At 40.6% G+C, this 23,452-nt stretch overlaps 1 protein-coding gene and 1 long non-coding RNA gene across 5 annotated transcripts in view; one reads left to right on the forward strand and one right to left on the reverse strand.

Annotated features, from left to right (window-relative positions):
• LOC123984028 overlaps window positions 1-3,676 on the reverse strand; it is a 29,342-nt gene extending 25,666 nt beyond the window's left edge. For both annotated transcript variants that reach the window (XR_006828353.1, XR_006828352.1), the window contains exon 1: window positions 3,214-3,676. This is a non-coding gene — a long non-coding RNA (uncharacterized LOC123984028). The remainder of the gene's footprint in view (window positions 1-3,213) is intronic.
• The window catches only part of kcnma1a (potassium large conductance calcium-activated channel, subfamily M, alpha member 1a), a 151,594-nt gene that overhangs the window by 43,391 nt on the left and 84,751 nt on the right, over window positions 1-23,452 (forward strand). The gene's annotated exons all lie outside the window — the stretch shown is intronic.

The raw sequence follows: 23,452 nt of genomic DNA on the forward strand, positions 1-23,452 counted from the left end.
GCAACATGCAGGAGCGATCATGTCAAACTGTCGCTGTCTGTGCTCATCTCACACACACGCCACCCGCAACCGGAGTTTAACAGACACAGCGCATCAGGCAGAGAGAGAGAGAGACTGATCCTTCAGTGTGAGTTTCCTGATGCAAAGAGTGGTGCTACTCAATCAGCTGACTGCATCTCTCTCTCTGTTTTCGTTACAAATACGGAGACCTTTTGCTACGTGTCCGCCTCCTGTCCAGATTAAAACAGTGAATCAGAAGATGTTTGTTTGAAAACGCTGCTGACCCGATGGACAAAACAGAGGACTTTATAAAACGATAACACACACTCACATTTGGCTTTGTGAGTCGGTCTTGTCAGTCATGCAAAGCATAAACACGATGCTTTAAGGAGTTTTAGTTTTGGTATTTTTATTAAAATATAAGTACTGTGTAAATAACACTTAACAGTTAGCCTAGCCTACTGTGCATGTCGCTGTATTTACTTTGCGACAACTCCCAGTCTGTTTTTCCGCTGCAGTCTCTCGTACTCCCGTGTTACTTTCAGTAACAGTTCCACTTCGTTGTCGGTCAATGCAAAAAAAAAGAAAAAAGCCTGGTGTGTTTCTTCTTTTGCTAAATCGTCTGCTACTGCGGAATAGACCATCTGCTTCATGTTTACACTGGCACGCTCATGCGCAGTGTAGCTACCTGAACGGCCACTAGATGTGTGTTTTCAGTCGTTCTAATATAGACAGAGATGAACTCTGATAATGCAGCTAAAACGCTGAAACTGTTTTTAAAACGTAGCAGCGTGGATGTAGCCTCACATTACCCCACTCCTCTCTCTACTCCTCTCATGTCAACCCTCCCGTTTTCCCTGTAAATCTCCCGTATTTTTCCTTCTCACCCGGTATCCACCAATTTAATGTTTCCCCGTAAATCTCCCGTATTTTTAACCTTTATGAAATCAAATAAAAACCTTCTGGCCGTATTTAAAGTGTTTGCTATTCTCTCCTCTGGTAAAGTCGGTGGCAGCATGTAGATATGTAGGCTGTGCTTCCTGCACAAGGATTAAAAATGAAAACAATCCACTGAAATGATATAAGGCCTATAGCCTACTGATGGCAAACCATATGAAATTATAATGAATATAGTAGCCTATATAATATTAACAATTGACTGTATAATATGGAATTTACATTGTAGCCTATTTTTATTTATTTAAATTTTCCTTATTTTCAAATCTCATTGAAGGCAGTTTTGACTCCTCTCTGTAGCCCTTCTCCCTCTCTCTGCTCCTCTCTCCACTCCTCTCTCTTCCCCCTAAAACCCACAGAACCTGCCTGAGCTTTCCAGAACAAAAAGCAGCTACTTCAGAGTTTATCATCGACTCACGATGCCTGTGCTCCTTTATCTCCTAAATATTTTGGCTACAGCCTGTTTTGTAGCAGTTTTTATGGTTGTAGTAAATTTATAAAGATGCTGTTTGTTCTGTTTTTGTAGTTTATTCCACAGTAAAGCTATATTTGTTAAGCTGTTCACAGTAACCAGGCAAAGGCTGCTATGGTTTAAGTCACTAACACAGATTGAGCGGGATTTGTTGCCCATGTTTCCTGGAAATAAAATAAACAGTTGTCATTTCATGATACTTTATCATCTATTAACTTTAACACTTAATACATTGTTTTTAGGACCAATTAAATAAATATACAGTATACTGTATAATGCTACATGATAAATAAAAGGATCCAAATAGACCCAGTGATCGGTATCGGCCGATACTGCTTTCAGCAATCGGTGATCAGCCCAAAAAATCCTGATCGGAGCACCTCTAATGTCATTATTTCACGCTAAAGAAAACAACAACTCTCTCTGTGTCACAGTCTGTCCACCGTAAAACGAAACTTATGTCGCCTCGGCAACAGCATGACGGCAGCTGTACAAAAAGGTGTTCTGTCTACTTTAGCAATTAACTGAAATCATGATTGATTGTTGAGTTGAAGGCTAGCCAAAGTAAGCTGCAGTCCTCAGCTGAAAATGTGCACACGTGCGTTTGTTGTTCTCCTTTTTGGGCCGTGAGTTATAACCTCACAGTCACGAGTTAACTGGGTGTCGGGAGCTGCACCTTTTAACTCCCCTCCAGCTCTCTGTAGCTCAAACAATCCCTGTTACCTGCGTGTGCTAATCCATCCTTCACCCAGATTCTTTGTCTTTATAACTGTTATCTTTATAATAACAAACAACAGCTATTTCGTGTGCAGGATCGCTCATTTCACGTTTCACATTTCACGTGTGTTTTCTTGACAAAACGTGGTTTGGTGACACAGCTGCTGTCAGCTCCTGTAGTGTGTGTGTGTGTCCCTGTCACCGATCATCCACCACAAAAAGGAATCAGCAGACAAGAGTCGAGCAGAGCATTCAGAACCAACGACGGGAGTTGGTCATTTGTCACATGCAGTACATGACTTAAATAATAAAAAATGACCCTCGTCACTTCTCCTCTTGTCACAAATAAGCCTGACAACATTCACGACCATACCAACCCACCTGATTTTCCTGAGAGACCCCTGTTTAAGAATTTCCCCTCAGGGATCAATAAAGTATTTCTGATTCTGATTTGTAATTCTGATTTTTCATTGCCCTCTTTGGGGTTTCTCCTGGGTCATGGTTAATGTTACAGTCAAGCGGGAAGCTTCCGGTCAGTGATCTGATGTGTACGCAGAAGTCCCTTAAACCTGCATTCTATTGAACGGCCAGCAGGGGGCGACAGGATTTAACCTTACACCACATGACTGAAACAAAGCTTTCCTGGACCACAAGATCAATACATTCCCGTTTACTGTAAATCACATTATGCAAGCACAAACCTCAAGCCTCACCTCTAATCCAGTTCTATGAATCAGATTCTAAAATTATTCACACATAAAAACACATCCAGTAAATATGCTACTTCACCATCGCCACGTAAAGGCAGCCCTCTTTCACTTAAAACTTACAGCCACAACCCGCTTCAGCTCCTCCTGTTTCTCTGCCTCTAGCTGTTGCACTAGTTTAGTTTCACAGTCCCGCTCCCAGTGATAAATGAGCGCAGGAGCGATGCTAATATGTAGGCTAATAACAGGGCTCTGTGCTTTTCTCACGCACATGGTCGCCGTGATTCCAGTCAGAAAAAAACAAATATGTTTTCTTAGTTGAATAAAGCATAGACCTACAGGTAAAGCAAAAAATATTACCTGTGGATGGTGAATGGGTGATCCACTCTCGGTAAACTTTTCCCCACCATACCGCCCAAACCATATCACAGGCTGAGGCTGGATATTTCCACTATCGGCGCGAGCATCTTCGTTGATTGCCCCGCGCAACACCTGGTCAGACAGCTGATAAATCCACCATGCGCTGCTGTTGCTACAGCTAGCTTTAGTTTGTGCTGCGCTCACAGACCATATGGCTGCGCTGCTAGCCCGGACTTGATGTTACGGTGCGCTGCTAACACGAGCCTCCTCCGGTCCCTGCTTAGCTTGCTCATCATCTTTAATCTTCTACAACTTCTTCACCCTGATTCTCAACCTTGCTCCTTTTGAATAGATGGCACATGTCTCAGTGAAGATGCCTCCCTCTACTGTTCTTCTCTGTTTTGTCTCTGTTTACTACAATCTTCTCTCACTCATTTTAACTACTACAACTTTTCCCACAGTCCGCTCCAGTGCTGGGTTATTAAATGAGCAACGTTAAGGACGGGTTCTTACGTGTTTTCCACACTTACAGTTGACCAATAATATAATTCCATTTAGATAAAAAAAATATCAAAGTGCTTTTTATTGGTTATACATGATGTCAATATCTAAAATGTAAAAAAAAATAAAAATTAAAAAAAGCTTTTCTTCTCCTTGCTTGGGCCCCAAGTGCGCATAGGCCCCTGGGCCCGTGCCCAGAATGCCTATTGGATAATCCGGCTATGTTTTCTGTTTCATGGAAACTTTCTGCTAAAAGTAATTCCTATGAGTAATCCCCGATTTTACAAAATGTAGGCTACCTATAATCTGAACACGTCTATTTTGTCTTTACTGTAAGGAAATACAATTAAAAAAATTTTGTATCCTGATTACGTAACGCCGTGACATGTAATCCGTTACTCCCCAACCCTGGATAAATGTTTGCTCATATGTTTTTATTGGTTTCAGTCTTTGATTTAGTGCTACATGTCGCTGCATTTAGATGTGGTTCAGAATGTATTCTCATACCATGGCCACAGGTCAGCTGTGTGAAGGCAGCCCTGCTGGCTTGGTTTTTCTGGTCTGCCGCCACATAAGAAACATAAGTCATGCACTGTAAGTCAGCAGTGTAAGGGGGGTGGGGTGGTGAGAGAGAAAGCAAGATGTCATAAGAGAAAGGAAGAGCAACAGGGAGCTCTGCTATCACGCTGCATCTTTCAGCTGGTGGAAATTCACACACTGCTTTCACACTTATCAAGCAGACATAGTGCTGCACATTTGAGCATGCATTTATTAATACAGGCACAACCTACTGTAGTATATATACAGAAAACATTCCATTTCAAATTCTGTTAAGTAAGAGTAGAAGAGTTCAGAGTGTGTGATGGCGCATTGGATAAGACTATGCCTTTGGTGTGAGAGATCTGGGTTCAATCCCCCACTGTGACCCATCCACCAATGTGTCCCTGAGCAAGACACTTAACCCCTAGTTGCTCCAGAGCAACTAGGGGTTGCTCTGACATCTAGTTGCTCTGACATGTATAGCAATTGTAAGTCACATTGGATAAAAGCGTCAGCTAAATGAATAAAATTGTGAAACAACCCGAGTTACAGGTGGACTACCCTTACTGTAAGATAAAAAGAAGAAATATTGAATCTGCAATATGCATCAGGGCAAAAAGTACAAGGTATCAACTTCTGGATAACACCATTCAAACCATTGTGTAGATTTATGTTGAATTTCTTCCTTTGTTCCAATTGATCAGCATTACACTGCTTTTAAATTTGCAACACACTAGGAAGAGTTTTACAACTGAAATGGTTGGTCACATTTTGTCCTCAAGAATGATTTCCCCTGCAGCCCCCCTTAAGGCTTGTCATAACTCATTCTGCAGGATGACTCATCATTGTATGTTCTTTTCTCTACCTCATCTATTAACCTATCCATTTGCCATCTGGGCCTCAAATTGCTAAAGAGCCAATGACCTACAGCCGTCTTCTCTTGCTGCAGCCCCCATGCCCTTTGTCCGTCTGTCCCACCCTCCCTCAAACTCCCTCCCAAAAAGGTCAAGGGAGCAGACACAGGAGTAATGTTTCATTTAGCTGGCTACCCGGCCTTCTCCTTATTAGATCAAAGTCACCTGTGACTTACAAGGCAATGTGTCTGAGACACTGTGGCGACAGTACATGCTCATTTGTTTCCTTTAGTCTGGGCATAGAGAAAATACTTAGCACATTCATTCTAAAAATATTCACAAATCAACTCATCCCCCCTGTAACTGAAATGAATGATGTAAAAAAATCCAATTACTGTATTTCATTATTTGTTTCGTTTCATTATTAGTTATTGCCTGTGGGAACAGCCCTGGTGGTGTTGACCTTGGAGAGTGTCATAAGCAGTGTTGGGCAAGTTACTCAGACAAGTTACTAGTTACCTATTACTCATTATAAAAGTATTACTTTACTTATTACTTGATGATAAAAGTAACTAGTTACATTACTCGTTACGTTACTATATTACATTTCACATTGCTGTGTTGCTTCAGCAGATGCTTTTTTTATTTTTTATTTATAGAGTTTAAGTTTACAGAGACAGTGCACATTGATAAACATTTCTTTAAATTTGCCAGTTTAGCCAGCTTGGCTAATGTTCGTCTGTAGTCCCTGGGCGTTAGTGTGTTAGTGTTATCACAACTGCATAAAATACACTAAAACAGCTTCAATAAATTAAATGTATAATTGTTTGCGGTTAAAAGCTTTTTGCTGGTCGCACAAAGTTTATAACGGACGACAGTCTTCTTTGCATCTTAGACTATGACAAAATAATGGCAGTAGCTACTTATAGCCGTTGAAAGAACGCATCTCTCCCTCCTTCTCCATTATTCCTTTAGCTTTTTGGCTAACAGCTGATGACCTACCGTGCAGTTGTGCATTCACATCAAGGATGGTGCGTTCAGTAACGCAGTAATGTAGCGTAACTTGGATTACTAACTGTAATAATATTACCGTTTTGGAAATAGTATTCCATTACACTACTACTTACTGGGAAAAGTAACTGTAATATTACATTAACGTGTTTACGGAGTTGAAAGAACACGTTACCACCCAACACTAACACTATTAGATAATTAATAAAAATATAGCCTTCCTTGACTCTCAGCAAGTGACAGCAGTAATTATATTCTGTTTACTTTTTACAAAGTGATTATTTATGCTCCATTGAAACCTCAGGCTGAGGAGTGACAGGGTAGTCAGAAATTAGATTACATTTACAGTCACAAGCGCATTAGACTGCACACTACAGACAGACAGACAGATTCACAGACAGATAGAGGCACACTGTCACAGAGCAAACAGTCGACAGGCAAATAGACAAACGGACAGGTAGAAAATTGCGTGCAGACAGATAGAGGCCCAAGTAGGCAGTCACAGAAGATGCAGACGTTCTAATGTTTGTCATTTGGAGCCCCCTGTCACCTCCAAGACTGCGCTCTCCCTGTCTCATCTTTGTCATGGCTGTCTGGTATGGTCTCGGGGAGGAGTGTTGAGTGACTCAGTGCCGATGGGATGACGCACACCTAATGGATCAGAACCTGCAGCATCACATTGATCCAACCGCATCTAACACCGCTGTCACTGCCAGGCACATTTCTTAAAGCTTTCCAGAAAAAGGATTAGGGACTGAGGACATTACCAAGATTAGCAAAGAATATGTAGTTTATACTTTTATAAATTCGTATACTGGTTTGCATATAATTCATACTTGAAGTCTAAAGGAGCATTTTTGACATATCCCCAAAGACCTGGTTTCTTCCTTCAAATGATTTTTGTTGGCAAAAAGGGAAGCCTTAATTGTGGTTTCAGTTGTGGGTTTCTAGTAGAAGCAAAAGATAAATCCCTATCTGCTACTGAATGATTGTAAATTGAGTACCTCCTAGCTCCATAGGTGCTGCTCTGCAACTATCTCTGTGCTCCGAACTCCCTGCAGTGCATTAAGAGAATTTCCCAGAGGGGACTGATGAAGTATCAAATTATTAATATTAAACATTTTGTTGGTGCAGGCTTTATATGCTGCATGTCAATTGCTTTGTGAAGCAGGAACTGCCTCCTCTTCTCGATCTGTTTCACCATCTATACATCAGCAGGTCTGAGTCACACACAGAGAGATAGTGTGGGAGTGAAAGGATCTTTGGAGATGGGGCTGAATGCATCCCTACCTCTGCTTTATAGGGTGGACAGGTTATCATTGCAGCAACATCAATGGTGGAAGATAGATGATATGGTTCTACTCCTCCTATAACTGACCTAAGAGGCAGCAAACTTAACTGTCACGGTCACTGTCAGGGTTTTATTTTGTTGGGAAACACCTCCCTACTGTGCTGTGCAGAGCCTTAGAAGGTGATAGAGTGCCAGCTTTCTGTGTGTTGCTGTATTATATGCTTCATATTTCAATCTTTTTTGACCGTCCTATGACTCCAGTGACAGTATCAGACCTAGTCCTAGATATGGTCTCAGGTTCGTTCTGAATATGCTGTTGTCACTCGTGTCATGTTTGCGCTTCTAATTGCTTATCAGAGGAGTCCGCGCCGTATAGGGACCATCTGCTAAGCCAGGTTTCAGATCCGTTTACCCCACTGGGATTCTGTTTCCTGGGATGGGATGGCCAAATAGTGTCCCTAAAACACATCACCTCCACCAGCCCGCCGCTCACTGCTCATAGTTTCCATGAGCTCATTAGGGAACGATCGCAGGTGATGAAAGAGGCACAGCAAGGAAGGGATGCAGAAAGATTATTGTATGAGTTGACAGGTGAAAGCAAGATATGGAGGGAAAAGAAATGAGAAGAAATAAAAGCAAGAGGAAAATTCCTATTAGGATTGATACAGGTATAGATTTTAGCATACACTTTTTAGAGGCTGAAATGCATTTGAAACTTCGTTTTCTATTTCAATATACTTGATTTGGTTTAAGTGCTTTTACTGTCTAGATGCCAAATGTTTTTATTTGACATATTTTGGCTTTGTAACTGAGGCTGTCTCATATTGGGAGTCATGGCAAGGTGCTAATTAAATGGTTTGTAGGTCTGTCTCTGCCTCCGGCCCTAAATTGCATCAGTATTGACTTCAAAGCCTCAGTGCATCAAAGAAGGACCAGAAGCAGCATGACTTTGCTCACTTCCTCCTCTCCTCTCCTCTCTTACTTTCTTATCAGTACATCCTGCACCCAAGGACACAGCTGTATTTGACCGCATGCACAAAAGCCTGTGCTTGCATGAGTAATGTGTATGGTATGTAGACTATATGAGTGCTTGCTTGTGTGTTCATTGTCATTATTATGATACATGCACATGGCTGCACTTACAGTTGGGGTCAGGCAAAGTCAAAGTGAAGGTAGGGACAAACTATCCTTCAGGTTGCTGTAAATCGGTACTAATGAATTAAAAAATACCTTGACTGGTAAACGGTACAACCAAGCTGATAATGCGACACGCTTAGATCTGTCAGACATTTAGCTTGTGAACCTGCTCACATGCATGAGTGAAGACACCCCTCCCTACTTTCTAACTAATACATTATTTCTGCTCTGCAAGATATCTATTTTTTTTTAATTCAAAATGACATTATCTGTTTCTTCCCTTTACTTTAGTGTCTTTTGAAATAACCCCATTGATAGATTGACTGTAAACCAGAGGAGAGCTCCACAATGGAGAAGGACCATTACATAAAGTAATGAAAACATAAAATTCCCTCTGACAGAGGGGCTAAAGGCGAGACCATCCTAGCCTCTGAAGACTGAATGGCGACTTGGTTTCATGAGCCCCTTTTTATTACTTTGCTGCAGCTCAATGTGTCTCTATGGCATATTGCATTCACAATTATTCCCACAAGTGGCACATCACCGTGGCAACATCATGTCTCTTATTCACAGGAAAGAGCTTTGTGCCCTCTGTCTGTTTTTGTTTCTCTCACCATCCCTGGCAGCTTCCATTCGTTGTATCCACTTTTTTGATGAGCTGATGAAGGACCAGTCCCACCCAGACTGTAAATTACAGTAGTTTTGGTTTTGTACTGGAGGTGAGGAGACAGATTGTGTCAAGTTCAAAGTAAACCAAAACTATCTGCATGAGAAATATGTTTTTTGTTAATTTGAGTCCCTCAAATGAAAATGACAGCATCAGTCATTTCAGCAAAAGCTTAAATATACTGTTTACGTTCAAGTTGTTGTCCTGTTCATATGTCGCTAATATGTGTTATTCTGGGGAGCATGGACCAACAATGTATTTTGGACTTGTTGGGTAAGTTGGGTAAGCCGAGACTTCAGGATTAGAAGTAACCCCTAAACACGCAACTCTTATACATAAAACCCTGTTGATTGCAGTCCTGGTCCAGCCCTCTTCTGAAAAGTAACTCTTTGGAGTATATCATCAAAAACAGATGTCTACATGAAACTGAACCAATTAACAGGGGCATAAACTAGACAGCAATGTAATGTATTTTCTCACCTATTATCAGTTTGTTTCACTCTACATCTTTGTATATGTATACTTCTGTTATAAAACAACCAACTGTTGTCACAGTGATATTGGGATCTTAAAATGATTTAGAGTGACAGAATCATGAGGCTTTGTGTTTTTAAACTGCATAGAGTTTGTCAAGGATGAACGAGGATTCAACCAGATGCATGAAAAACAGCTCTACCCCAAACCCCATTTGGAGTCAGGAATGTATATATATATATATGCAGGTGCTTTATGTGTCACTTTTCCATCATGCATCAGAATGGAGAGGTGGACTGTAAAAGGCTTATGACTGATATTAAATCTATAAAATCCTCACTCTAAGGGGAACCGACGGCCTTCCAAGCAGCAGGTAGCTGAACTTTTCACTGACAAGTGTCTTGGATATTTAATATTGATACGGGTGTCAGTGCTAGTCAACAATAAATCAACCAAGCAGACTATCATCAGCGGAAAGGTGAGAGATGGAACTGATGGACACTGAAGTGGAGCTCAATATCTTCTTAATATGGGTCAGGGCTCTGTTAGAAACCACATGAAAGGTGTGTTGAATTGACCTCTTCTGCATTGTGTTTATGGATGAAATAATTAATTGAATAATAATAATAATTTGCCAAGTTATATGTTTGTTTACTTGCGATTATTGAAACAAATGCAAAAGCTCTTCTGTACGTTCAACATTTACAGTTTTATTTCAAATGGACTTTCTTAACTGAGAGAGTAAAATCCCTTACTTTCTGTCTCTGTTGGTGTTGGATTAGCTATCTTTTTGCTAGGGAGACTATTAATTATCCAATGAATGAAGAACTGTATGACTAAAATGGTATTAATAATATATACCCCAAAAGGCAAGGGAACAGAAACCATTAGCATATTACCCTTCTGTTCCTCTCCCATGTCATATCTCAAAACTACAAAAGCATACTGAGGGCCCGGTACTGTAAGTTGTACTGAAATTGAATATAAAATATTTTGGCTTTGTTTTTAATAATATATGAGAGACTTGGGCTTGTTTAGTGAAAGTCATAGTGTTTGGTGTGGCACCTTCCTCCGTCCTGCTGATAGGTGAAGGTATTAAAGATGTGTTAAGGTCATTCATGGCAGGTTCCAGGCATCCACCCACCTTATTGACTGAGCTGGACAGCTGTATGTTGGGCTTGATCTAATGTGTCCGAGAGCAAACTGAGGAGGGATACACTGAGAAGCTGCTGCTCTCCACTTTACACATAGCCTTCCAACAAACACATACTAACATAGCTTTTCCTTCTCTGCGGATCCTAGGCTCATCTTTCACCTTGCTGCCAGCGAGCTTTCTACCTTATCAGGACCCACTAGATTGTTAGTGAGCGAAAGTGGCCTTTGGGATGATAAACTTCTCATTAACCTTCAGGAAATTAAATGTAACTTTGATTTAATTAGATAAAGATCATGTCACCGCTGCGTCTCCTCCAAGATGAAACCTATGCGCCTCGAGGGGTGGATGATATAGAAGGGTGGCTGGAAAGAGAAAATAGGATGTGGTGCAGCTATATTGTTTTATCATTCAGATAGTAGTCCATCCATTTGCCTTATTGCGAGGGAAGCTGATGTTTCTTTATTCCATGTTTGGCAGGGCCTGGCTGTTCCTCTGGCAGCCAAATGCAAAATGACATTTTTCTGGGAAAAGCATGAAAGGTTTGGCTGAATTCTGCAATATGCATCAGACAAAGTAATTGCTTTGCATGCATTGTAATAGAAATGTCGTTGGTGTGATAAAGTTTTGATATTATTAACTATGGCAGGGATGATTTATGCTATGATTAAAGGCATATAATGGAATTGTATGGCAGTAACCAATGCATGGACAACAGTGTAGTGACCTGAATACATTATGACCTGCAGACAAGATGGAGAATAAGCCACTTAAAGACAGACCTTTTAGTATTCACAAGGCGAACTTTCCTCTCTCCTCCTGTAGATAGAGTGGTCATTTTTCATTGGTCTGATGATTGTACCAGTTGTGTAAATGTCAAGCTGGCTATTGGGTGATACATGGCACAATTACATTCCTAAACACTGTGAGATTAAAAATCAAGGAACAAAATACATTTGAGAAAGGTGTTTACACAACACAGTAAATTGAAAGATTGAGCAGAAATATATGTGTATTAATCATTATATTTACTCTGATAATGATTATGACTAACATAGATGATGCATTTGTTTAGACCACCCAATTTCCTTTCTTGTACTGTCCATCAAACAATGCATCTACTATTAAAACTACATTTATGCAGCCACTCTGTCTGCTTTTGAATAAAACAGCTCTGAAGGCATGAATCAATTGGAGCAATAGGAAGTGGTGAGAAGTCACAGTACTCCTTGGCTTCTCCTGACAAAGCCAGGAAAATTTCCCTGCAGATTTATGTTTCATTCACGAGTTAGTTTGTGAACAAACACGTGAGAGGAACAGCCAAACTCACAGTGTCATGTTGTCAGGCTGAAAGGATTCCCTGCATGGCAGAAGTTTGAGGAGAGATCTTGTCAGAGATCAAGTATTTTCTTTTCATTGAAACCCAATGGGGAGCAGGGAGGGGAAGAATACAGGAGATTTTCACAGAATTCAATCCAGCAGGGGTGCATGAACTAACAGAAGTGGGGGCCTTATTCAGTGGTGATGCATAAGGCTATATTTTACTAGCAATTAGCTTAAGCATATTACACACACATATTTTAATGTAATGTTGACATGTTTTTTTCATGTTCTTGTTTCAAAGTTCTTTTTTTTTTTTTGTAACATTCTATTAAATTAAGAACAGTTATCTTTCCAAGGTCCAACAGAATGGATTGTTGATGCTCCAGGACTGCTGGGCCAGTTGATCGGTCAGACAGTGTTCCAAATGGGTTGTTTACCCACCCAAAAGTATTGGCATTTTTCACCTATTCATAAGTCTGGTCTAAGTCTGCTTGTAGCCCATTCAACTGTCTGATTGTGTTGTAATGAGTCAGATTGGGCACCAAATGAGACATAGTCATGGTAACTACCGTTGATAACTTGGCAACACTGTGCTAGATTTAGCAAGTTGTCAGACACCCTGTTGATATAATGTCTGCAGAGAGACCAGTCACAAAACTAGCAATCAAGGGTAATGCTGTAATTGTTTTGACTCAGAAATACTTACACTATTCAAAAAGATTCATATTCATAACACTCTTCCACTAGAATGGGAAGTGCTGCAAAAATAATATGCAAATTCATGTATGAACTAATCTGGCAAGTTTACTTTACTCAGAAAATAGCAACACTACTGGAAAATTAGAGCATAGGGAACAAAGTAGGGCTGAACGATTTTGGAAAATAATCTAATTGCGATTTTTTTTTTTACCAATATTGTGATCGCGATTTAATATGTAATACATTTTTAAGCTCTTTACCTTCTGTATTATTCAAAATGGAGAAGCAGTAAATCGGTGTATAATATGACCAACACAATATTAGATAGATTAAACATCCGCTGTTCTTTCTTGTGAGTCAGGCCTGTGTTATGATGAAATTAGGTGATGCATTAATTGCATGAATATGAGCAATGGTGGAGAAGAAGTATCAAATTTTAATAATATGAGAAAGATAATTTGACTCAAGTCATAATATGATATCATATCATCAGGTCGACCTACCTACAGACCACAAGAAAAATTAAGTTCACCACAGTGTATTATACAGTAAGCTCTCAAAACCCACAGTTCAACCACCAATTAATGAGTCCCTATCTCAGTTCAAATCTCCTTGGAGTCCATTTTTCTATATCCCAGTAAGCAAACAAAAAATACTCAGTGTGAGGTTCAATTCAAAAGTTGGCCAACGAAAATAAAACCAAGTGACGCCTCACATGTTTAACAGACAAGCTTAGCACTTCTTCGACAACACCGGAGTCCCCCACCCCTGCAGCCTGCGATGCTAGTAAGCAGCACACTGGCAGTAACCAGGCTGTAACTCGGGAGAGACTGGGCCTCTTTCGGACTTGTTTGTTTGGTTTGAAAAGCCGTTTCACACATATTTCAAGAGCTGACTGCCACCAGCCGTGTGTGTGTGACGCAGGCGCCGATCACCACAATACACTTAACCTTACTACACGTGTCTTTCTGTTGTGCATTTTTCCTGTCCGTCAAAGCGACAGATAGCTCGACAGTTTCACTCACCACCACCAAGTTACCTGCGGGTGGCGGGTGCTAATTTCATTCCCTGTGTGACACTAAAGTTTCTGTTGTGTCAGCTTCTGTCAAGCTTAAGGCCGTTGTACAACAACAAGTCAAGGTACAGCGTAACATGCGAAGTTGATGCTTCGTCTGCAGACTGCTTTACTCTTGCGTGTCATGTGACCAGAGTGTAATCGCAGCCTTTGCTGTGTTTTTTCACATTGTTTTATCACATCGCGATAATATTGCAAATGCAATTAATTATTCAGCCCTAGAACACAGTGGTGGATACTTAAAATTGTTAAATGAAAAGGCAAAACCTGTATGAAAGGAAATTACAGTTTGCTCACCTGGAAAATGATCATGCAGTGGTGTTCTGTAGGTAATGATTTTGACATTTTCTGAGTAAGGCAGATCAAGCTGGCTCATTTTAAAAGCCCTGACAGTAACGCAAAAGCACATTTACTGTCCACGACAAGGGCTGGGAATACCTGTGTTGGAAAAATGGCACCTAACAACCTCTCTTCACGTGGATTGGTATTTTCGAAGGTTAGATTAATGGGACTTTACATGACTTGCATGCTGGAATTCAAATAAAATAAATGCAAGAAATCTATATTCAGATGACATTGTATAAAACGATTAACAATCAGGTCGTCTTCTTTGTCAGTTATTTCTTTTGAAATTCACTCACTATTATGCTTTATGTTTCATAAAAAGTCATGATCATAATATTTTTTATTTTGTATTGACTGCTGCTGCATATCTTTTATTTTATTTATGGGAGGCCTTGATAAAACACTTCTTTCAATGTTTTCCTGCTGCGACAGTCAACATAGGGACTTTTTTGTTCTCATAGAATTTTACTTTTCCTTCAGCAATAATAACCAAAAACTGGGCATGGGTAATGGATGCTGTCCTTGTCATGTCCCTTCTCTATTCATGAGGCTGTGGCTCGGTGGTAAACATACTGACACTCTAGATACTCTGAGCCATGGGAACAAGTTTTTGGACTTGTGATAGCCTGTGGCAAAAAAGCCACACTTTGCCCAGAGTTCAGTTTGTGGGTGTTATATCACAGAGAGCTTCCACTGAACTCCCACATTCAATCTTTAATACATGGTTAACTTACCACTGAGTTAGCATTGCTGCAACAGATGTACAGCCACAATTTACTAAAAATAGTGTAGCCCTCAAGCTACCGTACATATGCATAATGTACTGTACATTATGGCAACTTTCTGTAAAGTCCTATTTGATATTCTGTAGATATATTGAAGTTTTAAAAAAATAACTATTTATAAGCTCATGTGGTGGATGTCGGAGAATGGATATGATGGTTGAGTTGAAGAATTTATATATAACACTGTCAGCGTCTTTTTGCAGGCTGGTCACATGCATCCTCTCATCTTCTCTGCGCTGGCATAATCCCAGTAGGGGTCCTCCCTTTTGCCTCATGGCACACACACAAGGGTTGAACGCATGCACACACACACACACACACACACACACACACACACACACACACACACGCACACACACACATTATATGCATGCGCTCACGCACAAAGAGGGGATGGCACGTGCACAGACACGCACACGCTGTGGCATTTAAGCACTTGCTGTGCCTTGAGGACATGCTCTAATATTCTTCATCCCTCCACTCCTCTTTCTCTTCAGCTTCTCTCTCTCTCTCTGTCTTGCTCTCATTCTGTCTCAGCCACAAGCCATTTTCTGCCACCTCTTAATGTTCCTCATGTCCCATGGGGGGGGGGCTATCTCTAATATTCTCTCATCCCTCCATTTCGTCATCATCACCTCCATCTTTTCATCTCCTGTCCTGTTTTCTTTGTCCTTTTGGAATCCTCTGCGAACATTCAAGGTCATAGTCACACTGTTGGTGTCTTGGGAGGCCTGTCATTGGACACAGGATGCTATAGAGGAAGGGTGACCTGCCATTCCAGTATCTAGAGCGTAATGTACATCAGAAATCCTTCTCTGTTAGGATGGTTTCATTCAGCAGTGACACATCTTTCATAGAGCACAAGTGGCAAAAGAAATATTCTTTTCATGAATGAATGACGCCACAGAGAAACTTTTAGAAAATATTTTTTAGACAGGTTGTCCTGTCCGTCTATAACAGATCCCCACAGGCCTACTCTTCATCTCCCACTGACAGATGCTCATTTTAGGAACTGTCATCCTGTCAGACCTGAGAGGCTTTCCTTCATACTGACCCCCTCCCCACCCTCTCCCCCATCAATCACTGTTTCTATTGCCTAGGTACAACAGTGTGTGGGCATCTGTCTCATAAAGGCCACTAGGGTTAAATGGAGCCAATTCCAGGGGTGCAGCATCAGTGGTTGTATTTTGTGTTATGAGATTCTATTTCTTTTGGAGATAAAACAACATTGTGGAGGACTGTCAGTTTATATACACTCATTTCTTGAAGTTATGTAAGATGAAATAATGCACTGTATGCTTTCTGAGCAGTAAGACTGGGTGTGATTATACAAGCTGTTAATTCCCAGACTTAGCAAACGGTAGCTATGCAGACGGCCTCGGCTGCATATCCTAACCCTTTTTATGTAATTTCCTTGCATTTTTTAAAGTACATAAATAATATGATTATTTTGATTGTGACAAATGCTGTTTATTTTATTTTTTAATTATCGATTAATACTGAAAATGTCAAAAATAGTGAAAAATGCCCATCCCAATTAACCAAAGCCCAAGGTCAATCCTTTAAATGTCAAATTTTTATCCATCACCAGTCCACAACCTAATATTTAGTGTACAGTTAAGAGTAAGGAAACAAGAAGATATTCACATTTAAGGAGCTGGAACCAGATGATTTTGACATAAAAAACAAACATACAAAAAACTGACTCAAAGTCTAATCACTGCAGCTTTGTAGTGGGAGTGCATCTGTGTGGTGAGGTATCGCAAATCATACATATACACATACATAAAATGTAGGTCTGCTTGTTGTGGCTTGTCGGTTTGCACCTGTCCTGTTACCACTGCCAAAGTTAAATTTTAAATGGAGTCAGTGGTCTGTAAGTGTTACATTTCGCACCATGTTTGTATTTTCACACATCCAAATCATGCATAGTCCCAGTAGTATTGCTTTTCAAGTTTTGCAATGTCTGATTCAAATTTTACACCATCTTTGCTATAGATAAAAAAAATGCAGAAGTACAATCGTGATTGGCTTTGTGCAGTCTCTGTCTGGCGAACTGTTTCCTAATTCCATCAACGCACCATCCCAAACAATTTAGAGTCATCTTTGCGTAAATCAATCCCTCATGCCTCGGAAAGGAAAGTCTTTTTCTAGGTGTTAATTGCCGTGGTCGTTGTTGCTGACAGGAGCAGGAAGAGAGCAACATGATGTTACTGAAGTTGCCGGAGTGCAGGGATATAAGGAGAGTGGAACATGGCTCCTTATATTACAACAATCATTACAACAACAAAAAAATTTGTTATGGTATCAGCAACAGTAATGGCAGTTGTAATTTCACTAATCAGTCTATGGCAGCTAGCTTTTCTACTGTAGGCAATAAGGCAATTTCACACTTGCACTTTTCCAGGGATGGATGATTATAATACTACTACTACTACTACTAATAATAATAATATTCTATACCTTACCTCAATAGGTAGGAGTTGGAACTGCACATTAAAGTGTGAGAAATGTAGATGAATGATAAAATTTTTGAAGGACAGGTTAGTTTTCTTCTACCGATCCACTGTTCTCCCGGTCCACACCCCAGAGACAGTCATCGCATGACCTTGAACGGCAGCACAAAAGGAGCTGGCTGTGGGAGGGCCGGGCAGGAGTAGATATGAATAGAGAAAAGAGAGACTGGACTGCGTTGCACTGTGGATCAGTTAAAGCGTATTTTCCCTCCTCCACTCTGACCAGACAAATCAGACCTCCATCTACTCTATTGCCTTTTTTTCTTAAAGGTGGAACAGCATGTTAAGCATCTACTGAAAAGGAATAGACAGTAAGACTCATCTCAGACTACATATTATTTCTCCTTCATGTTTTTGGTCTTACACCCTGCCCCATTAGATGTAAACTAAAATAGACTGTGAGTCTACAGTGGATTTGGATGATGAAAACAACTCAGACACATACAAGTGCATAACTTACTCAGGCTTCAGCTTGTATCCTGTGTGTTTTAGTCCTTCGCTTCTCTCATAATTTATGAGTTCTATATTTGAAGTCTGGGTATAATTGGCCCTGTTGACAGTCAAACATGCAAAATTATTGTATTCTGCTTGTCTATTTTATTTATAAAAATGGGGACTATTTAGATGCCACATTTAATTAGGAGAGTGCATGGCAATTAGCATTCATGTTATGGGAAAGTCTATTCAGAGGCTAACTATCAACAGACTCAGCCTCAGACAGTCTGAAGTGGACTTTTCTGTACTCTGATAGCCTGGGAATGGATTTCTTTAGTCTAGGTTGACTCAGAACCAAAACTCTTAAATCTCTCTAGTATTTTTTTATTTTATTTTATTATTTTATTGGAATTTGGGCAAAGGATGGTTAAGTATAACAAACATATATCCTGTTAGTCATTTGTTCATATTCTGAAAACAAAAATGAGTGTGGCTCCTTTTTATTATTAATCACCATCGGCTTTACCAAGCTGTCCATGTTTGGTCATTCTTGTCCAACTGGTAAGAATGCGCTAGTATGAATTGGTATGCCTGTGGTACATCTGTTCAGTCAGTAACACAGTGGGAATCAGTAGTCCAGGCTAAGTTTTGCAATGTGTAACTGGAATACAGAGTGTGTTTTTCTGACAGAATGTCAGATCATACGGCGTCTGTAGTCATCTAGAGCCCCCTGCAATCTGAGGCCGAGAGAAAGGGGAGATCACGGTGTCTGCTGATGTATGGATGTATGCCATCAAAGTTTAATGGAGGTTTCATATGTGGAGGTGCAGTGACGTGTGATTCCTTTTTTTTGTGTGTCTAAATCTGCATTGGGGGTAGACACATTTCATAATGTAGGAGTATTTGTCATGAAAGCAAACACTAGTATTGGATGCAGATGTTTGATCTGCAGTGCAAACATGACAATTTGATGAGTGGGAGAATGCTATAGAGTTCCATTTGTTTTCTGTTTCACTGACATGTAAATTATTAAGAGAAAATCTGTATTGAATATAAATAAATACAAACTGACTGCAGCTCTTTTTAACCTGCCATAAAAGACAGATGTATATGATTGGGGATTGAAGCCAAGGGAAAGCAGACCTCTAACCTCTAACCTCTTTCTTTGGCTATGGACCTCTGAAATCCTTTCTGGCTGAGGCATCAATCAGACATTTTGGAGCTCCTCTTTCTGGCTAACCCAGCGAGCCAGGCCGGATTAATGAACAAGCTTATCCTGATGCCACACAGTACTGACGGCATTCTTGACTCCCCACTGAGGATTCCCACTCATGTAATCTTGGGGAACCCATTAGGATTCTTAGAAAGTTTTTATTTCAGTGTTTGGCAGAAACAAAAACAAAAACATTCTAGATTAGATTTCCTCACCAAACTTCACTACCTGCAATTTTGTTTTCCTACCTTTGATTTGAACTGTTAAAACGTCTGTAATGATAGCATACAAATTAGCTCACAATTGGGTGGCCTTATTAGCCCCAGGCTTTTGATTTTATTAATATTTTGCACAGGTAGGATTTTTATTTTAACAAAAATAGCTTCAGATTAAAATTTCCAATTTGCTTCCATATACTATGGGCCAAGGCTTTATTGGATATGACATATGAACAGTGGGGGTCCCTGAGGCTTGTAGAATTGATTTTAAACCTGTGAGACTTGGTTCGATGACTAATAATATGTACTAAAAGTAATGCACTCTATATTGTAGAAGAATTGTTGTTTACTCAGGAAGTCAGGTGCTTTTCTTACAGTACACAGAACAAAAAGTATGATGTAGCCTTTTGACCTCACCAACTTGCCAATAAGGGTGTTTTTGATGCAGTTCACTAGTGATGGGAATGGTAGTGACGTGTGTCTACAGCTGGGGAGACAATTCCCCTAGAATTATTTTATTATATAAAGTGGGGCAATTTTATAATGTATACCAAGTTTAGGTGTCCCTTGATATACAGAAATATTAGACTTCCAAGTCCTCCAAGTTAAAAAAATAAATTTGTTATGTTTAACTGTCCTCCAGAATGAAACATCTCACTCCCTTATGAGCAGGACGATGTCTTCAGTGTCAGAGTCCCACGTTTTGTTGACCCTACCATTCACACCGGACCTCTTCCCTATGCAAAGATTGTGGTTCTATTATAACATCACTTGACTTCTTCTTTTGACCTAATGGCAATTACAACAACCGCTAGAGGTCTTGAACATTAACAAATGTAATTTTTTTTTACTGCTATTAAGTAAGTGTTGGACTTCTCCATAAAATGTTGTTAATGATAGTACAACAATATTAAGATCTTAAGTTAGTGATATCAAGATGGCAGATTTGATCTATATCCCCCACCTGTATCCACTGCTATCCTCTGTATCCAGGTGTGTTCACAGAAAGGTGTGATTTCAACTCTCTCTTGACTTAACAGAGAGAAATATAAAACTCCATCTTCATTACTTTGAACTAAAATGCGGAGAAGACAGGAGGCTTTGAGTCACCGCTGTCTTGACCTGGGTAGTTGGCCTTAATGTGAAGAGATTATTCCGTACATTGTCAGCCCACATCACCTGTCTGTGAGACTCTGTTCTCTCCTGTCACAGGGTGCACTTAAGGAACAGAGGATGCCATTAGACAGGATCCCTGTTGAAGGCGGACGTCTTGTGTGAAATTTTGGTTCAGTTTTAGGGCACTTCATATTTCCTCCACAGGCAAACCTTTTTGAGCTCTTGAAATTCTTTAGATTAAAATAAAATAAACTTGAGAGTGTCAGACTCACACGTGTGTTTATGCATGTTAGTGTTATTATGTGTTAACAGTTCTGATGGCTTCATGTGAGAACTGCTACCTCTTGCCCACTTGCAGTGGTGGAATCTGAAACCTGAAGTGCACACACGATTTCTCACTGCCCTCTTTTACACTTCGAGCCTTCCAGTATGCCTGCTGAAGTGCACCTCGGAAAACGTCTGACAGATTTAGCTTTGCACTTTAAATATAGAAAGGGATACAGCAATGAAAACATAGACATCACGTCTGAATGCTACTGCTCGGACATGATGCTGGCATATTTCAGACTCATGAAATGTGCTGTAAACAGCCTCATTACTGTAAGCAATTTACTATTAACTATTACATATGCAGCAACAGCTATGTACACTTAGCAATCTGTCTACTGCTGCTGAGGTTTTTTAATTTCTCACTTTGTTTTGTTGGAGGAGGGAATGCCCCATTCACACCATTATCATTCTTGTAGGTTTCCCCTGAGTGTTATTACACTGGTCCTGATTTGGAGTGGCGGTTGCTCGGTTGGCTGTCTTTGGTAGATTGTGGGTTTGAGGTCTAATGCTAGCCCTCGTATAAACTGTGTGGATAGAGAGTGTGTGAGAGAGGGAGAAGGGGTGGGGGTGTGATGGAAGGATATGCCGGCTTTTACAGCTGAATAACTGGGTCAGTTTAAGATGACAACGCTTCTTATCTCCTCAGCTCATCGCTGGGTGTACACTGTTCACTGCATGCTCAGCTTTTCAGCACCATCCACTGCTCAGCCACTCTCCTCTCGGCCCTTTCTCCCTTTCTTTTTTCTCAACCACTGTGACCCTACTACTTCCACAAACAATAGAATCACAAAGTAGCTCCAAGGAAATGTCATGGTATATGCATCTATATGTGCCGTATGTGTGCATGTGTTCATACATGCATTTAAGGGCTGTGCTAAAAATGGTGTTTCTCCATGTTGATAGAAAGATGCATGTTGTCAAGTTTCCTTACATGTCCAGTTGAGAAATATTTTCTACTCTCTGCCGCATTAAAAGTGTACTTCAGCTAAGAAAAACAAAACACTGTCTTTCGTATTCCACACATTCTACTTCCTTTCCAGAACCTGGTGCCTGGATTACCCACAATGCAACATCGACCACCGACAGTTCTGTTGGAGATTACACTACAAAAATACTATGCCATGTTGTGGGATAAACACATTGTAATTCCTTTAAGATAACAGAGCAGAGTTTGGATCAGATAAGGCCCCCGGTTAACTGCTTTCCTTCCTGATCAGACCAATGGAGTGCTTTTCATTCAAGAAGCCTGATGTTATCTTCGAGTTTCAGTTTGGGCCTTCTCCCCATCTGCTTTGGAGCATCATTGATGTCTTTGGCTTGTAAGGTTTTTCCAGCCCTCCACAACTCTGTGGCCAGGATTGCCATCATCCTCCATTCAAGCGGTGAAACATTAAAAATGCAAGGGTATGGGGGTGTTTACCTAATACCTCAGCCACAATGCATTGGATCAATCCAAAGGACCATCAGATGAAAGTAATCAGGCTTCCATCATTAATAATGAATGGCACAATCAGCAGGGACGGTGGGCTTCTATTGTGAGATGGCTGAATGGGAGAAAACTCTTGCACTATTGTGCATCGCTACATTAGTCAGCTGTTGCGAAGATGATTATGATGACAGTGGTGATGATGATGGCGGTGATGTGTCTAACGTTTGCAAGTGCAGTTTGCTTGAGGGGATTATTACGGCACATTTTGTCCTAGGGTGTAGAAAAAGAGAAAGCTGGGTGTGAAGGGGGTTGGTGATGATGTTGAAGTTGGTGGTGATTGTGATGATGGTGATAATGATAGCAATAGTCACTGTGGCAGTTTTGTTTTAATGTGCTTAATATTTTAAAACTGAGGTGCAGTATATATTATCTGTAGTGTTGATCTTGTAGTGACACTGAAGCCCAGACCTACAGGGATTGGACAATGAAACTGAAACACCTGGTTTTAGACCACAATAATTTATTAGTATGGTGTAGGGCCTCCTTTTGCGGCCAATACAGCGTCAATTCGTCTTGGGAATGACATATACAAGTCCTGCACAGTGGTCAGAGGGATTTTAAGCCATTCTTCTTGCAGGATAGTGGCCAGGTCACGACGTGATGCTGGTGGAGGAAAATGTTTCCTGACTCGCTCCTCCAAAACACCCCAAAGTGGCTCAATAATATTTAGATCTGGTGACTGTGCAGGCCATGGGAGATGTTCAACTTCACTTTCATGTTCATCAAACCAATCTTTCACCAGTCTTGCAGTGTGTATTGGTGCATTGTCATCCTGATACACGGCACCTCCTTCAGGATACAGTGTTTGAACCATTGGATGCACATGTTCCTCCAGAATGGTTCGGTAGTCCTTGGCAGTGACGCGCCCATCTAGCACAAGTATGGGGCCAAGGGAATGCCATGATATGGCAGCCCAAACCATCACTGATCCACCCCCATGCTTCACTCTGGGCATGCAACAGTCTGGGTGGTACGCTTCTTTGGGGCTTCTCCACACCGTAACTCTCCCGGATGTGGGGAAAACAGTGAAGGCGGACTCATCAGAGAACAATACATGTTTCACATTG

Source organism: Micropterus dolomieu, linkage group LG15 (genome assembly GCF_021292245.1).
Source record: "Micropterus dolomieu isolate WLL.071019.BEF.003 ecotype Adirondacks linkage group LG15, ASM2129224v1, whole genome shotgun sequence".
Lineage (NCBI taxonomy): Eukaryota > Metazoa > Chordata > Actinopteri > Centrarchiformes > Centrarchidae > Micropterus > Micropterus dolomieu.